The sequence below is a fragment of the Mus caroli genome, chromosome 3, assembly GCF_900094665.2.
Source record: "Mus caroli chromosome 3, CAROLI_EIJ_v1.1, whole genome shotgun sequence".
NCBI classification, from domain to species: Eukaryota; Metazoa; Chordata; class Mammalia; order Rodentia; family Muridae; genus Mus; species Mus caroli.
This window is the reverse complement of record NC_034572.1, coordinates 32,720,549-32,731,732: the sequence shown is the minus strand read 5'-3', so window position 1 is coordinate 32,731,732 and position 11,184 is coordinate 32,720,549.

Sequence of the window (11,184 nt, the reverse complement as noted above, 5' to 3'; positions counted from 1 at the left end):
CCTGTAGAGACTAAGCTCGGCGGAGTCCCGGAGCCAGACAGTTAATTTTTAATAGTGAGATCAAGGCCTAAATTAATTTAGCCATGTATTAATATGTAAATTCTCCCTTCTATGGAGATTAATATCTCTGTGGAATGAATATATATATATATATATATATATATATATATCCCCTTTCTCTTCATATAACTTGAATTAACATCCTTTCCTGTGTTTTTAACTTCTATTAAATTCCCTTTTATATTTCTGTATGAGCCTATTTCCAGGCTAATAATTTATCATACCAGGCTAAGCAATTCTAGAATTCCCATGGAGCCCATGTTCAAATAACCCAAGTGTCTGCCCTGGCACAGACTTTCTCAAATTTCCTTTAAGGCATTTTTCTCATTCGTTCTTCCTTCTATGGAGATTAATATCTCTTCATTATTATTTGTTGAGATCGGGTTTCTCTCTATTTCCATGCCTTTGTTTCCTACAGTTGAGATCACAGGCCTGGGTTTCTTTATTCCATGTATACTTAAGAACACTTAAACAATTCCCACTATATCTCCCTTTTATCCTTAAGAACAATTTAACAAATATCATTTCTCACTCTCCCTTATTTATCTTCACGAAGCAGGAAGCCTCTGCCATCAGCTCTCCCTCTCCCTCTCCCTCTCCCTCTCCCTCTCCCTTTCCCTCTCCCTCTCTGCCTTCTGATCAGCCTGTCTCTTTGCACAGCAGGGGCTCCCAGCACCTCATAGGTTAAACTCTCTGAAGCAGCTAAAAGCCTTTGAGAAGAGCCTGGGGAAAATCCCCACCACCCAGCTTTGTTCTGGTCAACTTAGGGACTTTGCTGTGTCTTAGCTCACACCATGAACCCCAGAATCATGGCTGCCAAATCAGCATGCATTTTTTTCTAGTTCTGAACCTGTGCAGCTTGAAGAGGAACCATGTAGCTTGGACAAAACCCACAGCTACACTAAGAAACCAGTTCTCCCTGCCTCCTGATATCATGTCCTGGCATGTTTTCCATTTGAGAATCTCCAATTAACTTGTAATAATGAGTTCAAGCCTGCAGGTTGGACACCATCTGTAGCTATAGTTGATTAAACCACTCTTATCTCCCCAGCAGCAGCATGTGATCCCTGCCCCAGTGCTCTGGATTCTCAAATGAAAGACACACACATGCAGCCTTATATTTAATATACATTAATCAGCTAAATGACTGAGCCTCTTCAATCTTCCACATTGCTAGCACACTCTCCTCTCCAATAATTCCTGAATTATTACTTACTAATACCTATATTCCATCCTGGCTGCCCTGGACCCAAGTCTACAGTCTTCCTGGGCCACAATCCCCTACTCTTACATGTTGGCAATCTCTCTGTCTCTCTGTCCTATACTTCTCAGGCCTGGACCTCCTTCTTGTCCTGTATCCTTACCCAGGAATCCTAGGAGTCCTGCCTCTGTCTTCCTTCCCTGCATTGGCTGCCAGCAGCTTAGTTTACCAATCAGAGCCAGCTGGGGACAGGTACCCTCAGCATCTTGCATCTGGGATTCCCATGTAATTTTGGAAACCCAAATAACATAATGCAAGCATTAAACCAAATCCAAAACATAGAATAAAAATTTTATTTTGCTTATTTTACTCTGTTCTTATATTTTTATTTACTTTTAGATGTACATGGGTATGACATTTATGCTTGCATGTGTACATGTGAGTATGTATGTGTGTGGATGTACATGTTCACTGGAGTCCAATACTAATGTTGACAGGGTATCTTCTTTGATCACTCTCCACTTTAGCTATGGAGAGTGGGCACTGGGCTCTTGGAGAGGGTTTTGAGAGTTTTCATACTTTGCCTGGCTCAACTTGGTTCATCTCATTTGATAAATGTAGTCTCCTAGAACCCTTCAATTCTAGGTCATCTCCCTAGCCAGCTTGCCTAGGAGAGTCTGTCTCTGCTTCCCCAGGACTGGGGCCATAGGAAGCCACTACATTGCACAGATTTTACGTGGGTTCTGGGATGTAAACTCCAGCCCTCACACTTGTAAGGCTAGTACTTTATCTACCAAGCTATCTTCCCAGCTCACAAACAGTGGTTGTTTTTTTATTCTTAAGCACATAAAATAAAAATTATAGACCACATGAAGCTCTGATCACTTAGAAACTTGAATCCCCTCTAGGGTCCTAGAAAATCCTCCCCTGCCTTAAGGTTCCACCAATGAGCTAGTGACTTTGCTGTGAGTCTCCTGCCTCGTTTTGCCTAGTCATTCATTTCTGCAATCCTTGTTAATATTGATAATAGAAATTATTTGACTCAGTTGAGTGCAAAGTTGACTGTTCCCAAAACACATTAATTTTTACTTTCAAGCTACCAGAATCAGGAGGAGTTAAGAAGTTTCAGAGAAGGGCATAACTGTGCTAAGTCTGAAAGTATCCTGAGCTGGAGAGAAGCTTTGCCCGTGCGTGCAGATGTGTGTTTGCTCCTGAGCTACTGACCTGATGTGTCCCTCCTTGCAGATGTCTATTGTTTAAAACAAATGCATCCAAACATTTGTTAAAAACAAAATAGAGAAAACCTGAACATGATCCACTCTCTGCCTGAGTTAGAAAAAGATACCCACACACCTCTCTTTTGCTTCCAGGAAATGGTTATCGGTGTTTTCCGCCCCTGGAGGCTGTAATTAATTTTTTTTAAGAGACACAAAAGTAAACATAAACTCCATGTGCTGTTCCCTCTGTTTGCAAGAACTGTGACCTTCAACTTTTCAAGTCTTTTCCAAGCTGAAGCCTGGCCACTGGGTGTTTGAAGAGTGTTTTGAAATTTACAGCCTGAAAACTCTGCCTGGCCCGTCTTGGTTCATCTCATTTGATAAACGTTAACTGTTAAACAAAGTGACTGTACACGCTCTGCAAAATGCCCAGTAGGTTATCTGGCTTCATAGCAAACTGGAGTTTGTTTGCTCAAAGAATTAATGAGAGGCGATCTGAAGGACTTCGGTCTCCTTTTCTTCCCTCAGACAAACTATTTGCAATCCCAGTACTAATGTGGGCAAACACAAGAGACTGGTTTTCTAATGTATAATGTGCTTGGTCCTGCTGTTAAAACAGAAAAGGATGTTTCTTCTAAAGGCTCTTTTTTTCAGGGGTTTGATGTCTGACCACTGAAATTTCTATTAGTGTTTATACAGCCCAGGGAACTCCATCTAGGACTGGGCCAGGTTTAGAAACTCTAAACCATTTCCTTAAGTACTATTTCTGCCTTGTAATTTAATGTGTAGTCCTATGACCACTGCCCCGAGTTTTCTCTTTCCTGGAGAATATATCTTTAGCCCAAATCAGTTGGGACTAACATGGTTCTAGAAATACTTTGAGTTCAGGAAAAGCCTCCCTATTAGTGCTCCAAATGCATTTTACTAAATCATCATTGGACAAGAACATTGGTCACAGTTGCCAAGGCAACCACTGGAGTAGATCATGGACAGGCTGATCATCTTGGATGAGATAGATCATGAGTCTTCAGAATGCTTTGAGAGCTCCCCCCACCAGCTCCATGTCAGAATCTGGGCCACATCTGAGACAGAAGCATTTCTGATGACCTTTACAACAAAATCTCAGTCTCCTAGGGACACATCCTAAGGGGACACAGGTGGACTCTTAAATTTTTTTCATGAAAAATAAGATGACTTGACTTGGTAATAATTCATGGGCAGGTTCAAACTGGTCCTATCATTTAGCTTATAGGCCTAAAATCCTTGGGGTTATATTACAATGATTTGGGTATACCATACATTGCACAGAAAAAAATATTTGAAAGCATTTACACTGTGATGGAGCGTTAACAAGAAAATTCTATGTGCTATAGGTATCTGTCGGTTGTCTCATGGTAAAGTTCCAAACACATTGGAGAATCTGAGGGTGGGTTACAGGTGTTTTGTTTTCATTTGTTTAAACAAAGCAAAATAAAACAAAGAGTCACAACAAAATAAAGCAACAAAAACCAAGAAGTCCCAAGTTTCTGCCCTTTGTGATGAGAAATGGCTGTTTCACTGTATTTAAATGCAGCCATCCAACGATAAGTCCCAATGTAAAAGAGGCATATTTTAATAAGTGAGAAAATTATTGTTCTGGAAAACAATTCCTACTATCAAGACAGAATTTTTTAAACAGATGTTTGGCAATGACCTCGTGATTGTGCAATTGCATCTAGAGAAAACTTTCAGGATGTCAGTCTGAGCTTTCTCACCTGCAGACTTTGAAAACCAGATGTCACCTGGTTTGTAGGAATATATGTTTGTTGATTTGCTAACAGTGTAAAAGTTTTGCATCTATTCTCAGATAAAATATATGATTTTGTGTTTTTTTTTCCTTGCACTTTCCCATTCTCTTTGACTTCAGTGAGTTTGAAAGGAACATTCCCCAGCCTTTGACTTTGAAACTGTGTCTAAGAGGGAAACTGACTGTTATTTGAAGGTCTGGTTAAGTCAGGAACTAAAGTTGTTGGCTTTGTTGTGACTATTGTGCAAGCAAGTTCTCACCCATCAGTTAAGGAACTTCAATGGTTTTACAAGAATTAAGAGGTTTAAAGACACACATGCATATGTGTGTGTGTGTGTGTGTGTGTGTGTGTGTATGATATCTGCTTTAACAATACGTATTTACTCAAACTTGCCTTCTGTTGCTGTGATAAATATTAAGAGCAAAAGCAGTCTGGGTGGGAGAAGGGTCAGTTTGAATTACAGGTCACAGGGAACCTGAGGTTGAACCAGAAACCAAGGAGGAACACTGCTTCCTGGCTTGCTTCACACACCAGGTCTTTGTGTCCAGGGATGGCATTGTCTCCAGTGGACTGGAACCTTCCGCATCAACCATTAATCAGGAAATACCTCACAAATATGCCCACAGGCCCATTTGATCCATTTCCAACCAGACAATTCTTCAGGTGAAGACCTCTCTTTTCAGGTGTGAAATGTTGACAATAAAATTAATAAGAACACTATTTTTCTAGAAAACTGACTCACAAAGTATTGGTATCAATACTTTGGACTAGAACTCACCCCTGGGTAGGACTCACCCCTACAGTTGAAAGAGATATATTACACAGAGCCATGATCTTTGGTAAATAACCATCATCACAGACTGACATCACCCATGACCTTCTGTGTGCACATAGGATAATTAAATTCATAGGATATCCTATAGGATTGCTTTAAAACACCTGACTTCAGGGTGTCTTTCAAACACTAATGTGCGAGTGTATTTCCCACGGCCAGGCTACTTCATGTTGACGTTGATTGTTCTTCTGTTGTCTGGTGTGTAGTCTACCTTTACAGCTACTCCATAAGTACATGGAGAGCAATGTCTCACCACTGGGAGGAACTAACCACTGAGACATCATGCCAAGCGTGTAGTTATTCAGTCCGTCTACATAGGAAATAAAAGTGGGATGCCTGGCATATCACCATGTCAGAGCTGCATTAAATCTTCTGGCTCATTAACTTCACTTTTACTGTGCTCCAGCATTGCCTTAAGTTTGTGAGGATAATGTGACTCATTCTAAACAGATTCAAGAAGGCTTCATCTTGCAAAACTGCAGGTTCATCAGGAAGAACTAATTCTAACTTCTATAACTTTTAAAGTTTATATCTAGTTAGCATTACCATAATATATTTATCTGATATATTTTTCTGTTTATAGCACTTCTATCATTTTGCGGTTTTTATTAAAAATACAAAAATTTATGAAATATAAAATTGGAAATATAAATATAAATCTAGTTGATTGACTTAATCAGTGTATTTATATTGAAGTGATTTTATTTATTTTAATTTCTCTCTACTATCTTGTCTTAATTTTAAGCCTTTATTTCCTCATTTTCCAGTTTCTCATAATTGATTATATTATCTTCAGATTCCTCAATATGGATGTACTTTTAGTGGATTCTTTTCATGTTAGACATATGACTTTAATCACCCACTAGCCCATCCACATGGAAATGTGTGCTAACTGAATGAAAGCAAAAGCCATAAATTTAGGAGAAAACCAAGTATTTTAAGCCAGTATTTTTTTTCTTTTAATGAGTTTAGCTTTAGACTTTGCTTAAGTGGACCAGTTAATATCCAAAGCAAAACACTCTGCTAAAATAAACAGAAGAATTTGTGAAAACTAGTTTCCAGAAATTACCTAAGTGATTTTTATATGATCTGATTTCTTTCTCATTTCTTTAAGCCCTAAAGGTTTTTTTGTGTGCATGTGTGAGCGTATTTGAAACTCCCCAATGAGAGTGTCTGTATTGATGTAACAGAGCACCCTGAATCGATGTTACAAGGATGACTTTGTCAGAGCCTCAGTGGCTCATCTTCCCTTTAACCTTTAAACGTGTGTGTGTGTGTGTGTGTGTGTGTGTGTGTGTGTGTGTTTTCATTAATTTGCACTCTCAGTGACTTTTGGAGAAAGATGCATGAATTATACGTGAATAGTTTCTACTCTGCCTTGTCCCATCTTTCTTCCCCCATTAATTTCATTCTCCTCCCCAATCTCTCTTCCTCTCCATTTCCTCTTCTTCTCCCTCAGTCTCCCCTTCTCTCCATTCCTCTGCCTCTCCCTCTTCCATTCATTCCCTACTTCTGTCTCTCTCTTCCATCACCCTTGGCCCCTCCCCCTCCCTCTCTTTTCATAACCAATGAAGTGCTAGGCATGAGGTTTGAAAGATATTCATCTCTGGCCTGTGAAAGTTGACATCCCTAACCTTGGAGGAAATGAATAGCTTGTCAACTTCCACTGAGCGAGAAATAAGCTTATGTCAACCTATAAAAGCTATTTGTTATTGTCCCACATTTTAAACCCAGTCCTACATGGATTCTCAGTTCTTCTTAATCTTTGTGTTGTGGTTTTCCACTGGCCTATCTTCATTGCCATTAGTCTCTCAGCATATTGAGCCTACTGATGAGCCCTCAGACACTTAGCACTTCCGTCTTTCAGTGCCCACATTTGGTCTCAACTTTCTCACAGTCTCCATCAATTTGCTTATGCATGTCTGTTTCTACACATTACCTATGTTTTCATCAGTACCTTAAACAAATCAGTCATGATTTGAATTCTAATGTCTGTGCCATATTAAGTCTGTGTGACTCTTCCTCTTGCTTTCTCTTTTCACGTTTTTATTGATTCTTGTCTTCCATGGGGCATTTCTGTAGAGGGCAGCCATAGCCTGCTCCTTGTCATTAACTATATGTGATGCAGGATCCAAATGCCCCAAGCCCTTGTCTCTATCCTCCTCTGTTGACCTCAGGCTTCCTTAACCACTCTTCTTTAAAGAGAGTCTGTGTCTTATAGCTTTCTCCATTGTAATCAACTTTTATTAACTCCAATCCTGTTGGTGTGATGTTACTGTGGAGAAGGGGAATATTCTAGAATTGCCTGAGTACTTAGTGGTCCAGACTCAGCCCTTCACAGGTGTTGATCTCATGGTATTATTTTGGCCTCAAGTGCCACTAGAAATCTAGCTGTAACCTGGGTGAGAACCACCCCCTCCCCTTCTTGTAGTGAGACTTATGAGACTCCTCTGGGAACATGACACAGTCTGCTCTTCCCCTCACCACATAGCCACAAAAGGCATTTTCATGGCCCATGAAGTCAGAAGGTGGGGAAATAGGAAGGATGGAGGTGTCTAAGAAACTGTACCAATGCAAGCCCTTTCTCTCCTGTAGGTCCCTCAGCACTTGAATGTTCTTCCATTGACCATGCAGCTGCAGACAATACACACTAGCACAAATACCATCCACGCCAGCTAAGCAAATCTCAGTTGGGACTCTCACTTTTGCCTGGTCCAAAACATGAGGTATAACATCGTCTTTGGTGCTAGGCATAGTGACACACACCAATATTCGTAGCACTTAGAGGGTAGAGGATATATAGTCAGAAATTAAAGGACATTCATTCTCAGCTACACAACAAGTCCAGCATTAAGCCCTGAGCTACATGAGACCCTGTCTCAAAAGCGGGGGTGGGGGGGGGGGGGGGGGGGGGCTGGAAGAGAAGCAGGGTTGGTTCATAGGAGAACATCTGCCTACTTTCACAAAGCCTGGGTTTGAGCCTCTCAGTACTGCATTCGCCAGGTGGAATGGAGGCCCCCTGGAATCACAGCTCCTGGTGGGGTGACAGAAACGTGAGAAAACCAGAGTCACCCTCAGCTACACAGTAAGTGTGAGGTCAGCCTGGGCTACAGGAGACCTTGGGTATCAAAATCAGACAAATGCACAAAACCAACTGTTTTGGCAACCCAACCCCCACCTCCAGCCCATAAAGTTTCCGTCTGACTTAGCTTTTTCTTGAGACAAAAGCTCCTCCATGTTAGAGGTACAGCTACAAACCTAACTTTCACACTGCTGCTAAGTCCACTGTGTTCTGGCTGCTCTTAGAACAACTTGTGTGTGATTCTCCCGTGTTCCTAAAGTGCCTGCAGTCCTTTCTTTCTCTGTCACCCACAAAAGTCAAGCACCTGAATATCTTCTAACATAACAAGCAAACTCTGTGTCTAGAAAGCAGACTATGATACAGCACAGAGCCCTGGAGGTCAAAGAAAGGACCATTGTCCAAAACGGAAAACAGCAAATGTTTTCCAAGCCTCAGATATTCACAGACTGACTCGTGAGCACCCAAGTGAAAGCAAGGACAGGACGGAGGATGAATGTCCTCCTGTGTGCCTGGATATGTTGCCTTTGCTCCACTGATTCAGAACTATGGGCATGCCTTCCAAATCCTCCAGGCTTGTTCCCGGAATGCCTCATTGTGTGCCAAAGTGGTCATCATTCCCTGCAAAGTAGTGGTGTCTGGGAACGAGCTATCATTCTGGAATAATAAAGGCTATTCACATCACTGACATTTAAAATGCCCAAGAACATTTATGACCAAACTCATGTATATTTCTAACCCAGAGTTTGTGGCATTAATTATCAGCACTGCTCCAGGGAAGGATGTGCTCACTGCACGATGAAGGGATTTTTTTCTATTGAGTCAAAGATCTTTTTATTTGGTAGGAAGTTACTGCATCCTTTCATTTGGTCTGGCCTTAGATGACATCTTTTTTCAGTCGTCAGCTTCCTTTGTCATGGCTTGAACCTCAATAACATTAAATATCATAGGCTCTACCATGCTAGCTGAAATCTGCTTATTCCTGACAAATATTACAATTTAGATGTTACTTGAAAAGATTTGAGAGAATTAGATTGCACTGGAAAGCAAATTTCAGTTACCATAATGCAAAAAAACATACATAACGTATTAGTCTTGGCTCCCTCAAAGAAGTCACTTGTACTGGCTAGTTTTGTGTCAACTTGACACAGCTGGAGTTATCACAGAAAAAGGAGCTTCGGTTGAGGAAATGCCTCCATGAGATCCAACTGTAAGGCATTTTCTCAATTAGTGATCAAGGGGTGGAAAGGCCCCTTATGGGTGGGATCATCTCTAGGCTGGTAATCTTGGTTCTATAAGAGAGCAGGCTGAGCAAGCCAGAGGAAGCCAGCCAGTAAGGAACATCCCTCCATGGCTTCTGCATCAGCTCCTGCTTTCTGACCTGCTTGAGTTCCAGTCCTGAATTCCTTGGTGATGAACAGCAGTATGAAAATGTAAGCTGAATAAACCCTTTCCTCCCCAACTTGCTTCTTGGTCATGATGTTTGTGCAGGAATTCCAAACCCTGACTAAGATAGGGTTTGGAATGTCTAAAAAACTAAGCCATAGTAAGTATAACAATGGTAACATGATTTTTTTTCCAAACACTACAATACAGTGAAAGCCTTTGGTGGCTGCTCATTTCCATGAGTTTTTTAATTGCTTCTTTGAAGAGCCTAAACACAATGACTGAAAGTAACTAGGAGAGGAAACAGTTTATTTGTCTTAGACTAACAGGTCCCAGTCCATCACTGAGGGAAATCAGTGCAGGACCTTGAGGCAGGAACATAAATTCAAACCTGATGCTCCACCCATCATTACCTCTAACCAGGGAACTAACTCACAGTCAGTGATGCACAGCCAAAGCCACGGAAGATGCCACTGGGGTCTCAGACTCATGTTTTCTTACACAACCCAAGACCACCTGCATAAGGATGATACAGCCACAGTGTGATGAGTCTTCCCACATCAATTGATGATTGAGACAGTCACCCACAGATATGCCCACAGGCCAATCTCAGCTAGGAAATTCCTCTAATGAAACCTCTCTCGGATGACTCTCTCAGGCTGGGTTGAGTTAACAGTTAAGCTAACTAGGACTCAGTGGATAGCTGGAGCCTTTTCCAGATTATAGATGCAGTGACCCATATTTCTAGAACAGGGAAGAGAAAAAAAAGCCTGCCATGCTTTAACTTACTCTAAACTCCTCAGCTCACAGCATAGGATCAATTACTGAAGTAACAGAGTCTGCAGGTTTAAACAGAGATGTTTCCAAAGCAGTAGATCTCCTGATTAGAAGAGGTCCAGTTGAACACAAATGCAAATAACTTAGATTTGGCTGGCTATGATGTTCTTGTCATGTCATATAAGCTTGGGATTCTTGTCTCTTGAGACTTCCACTGGCTCCTTATGTGTCCTAGATCAAGTCTCCTAATTGGTGACTAAACAGTGAAACCCTGTCCACTTTGGCATCTCTGAACTTCATAGTATGTTCAGATGGGGCACTGTGTAGTGACAGGTTTCATGCAATGCCATGGTGCTTCCTATGGCTATGTCAGGACTCCGATCCATCTTCTGCTGAGATCCAGCTGCATTTGTTGACTTCTCCCTTCAGCCCACCTAGAGACTGTGGGCCACTCATCAGCGATGCTTGGTACCAGAGTTTCAGATTGGAGGTTTTCAGAGTGCAGCATCCGCTTAGGAGATGCTTAGGGATGGCAGTGATGTAAAGGTGAAATTTGTGTGTCATCTAAAATTCATTTATGTAGCCAGGCGTGGTGGCGCACGCCTTAAATCCCAGCACTCAGGAGGCAGAGGCAGGCGGATTTCTGAGTTCGAGGCCAGCCTGGTCTACAGAGTGAGTTCCAGGACAGCCAGGGCTATACAGAGAAACTCTGTCTCGAAAAACCAAAAAAAAAAAAAATTCATTTTTGTGTTGTGTGAGCCTCATACATATAGCCTTGGGGGAATTTTTCTCAATATTCTTAAATAATTTTGTGAATGAAGGCTAGACAGCCCAGAGACCCA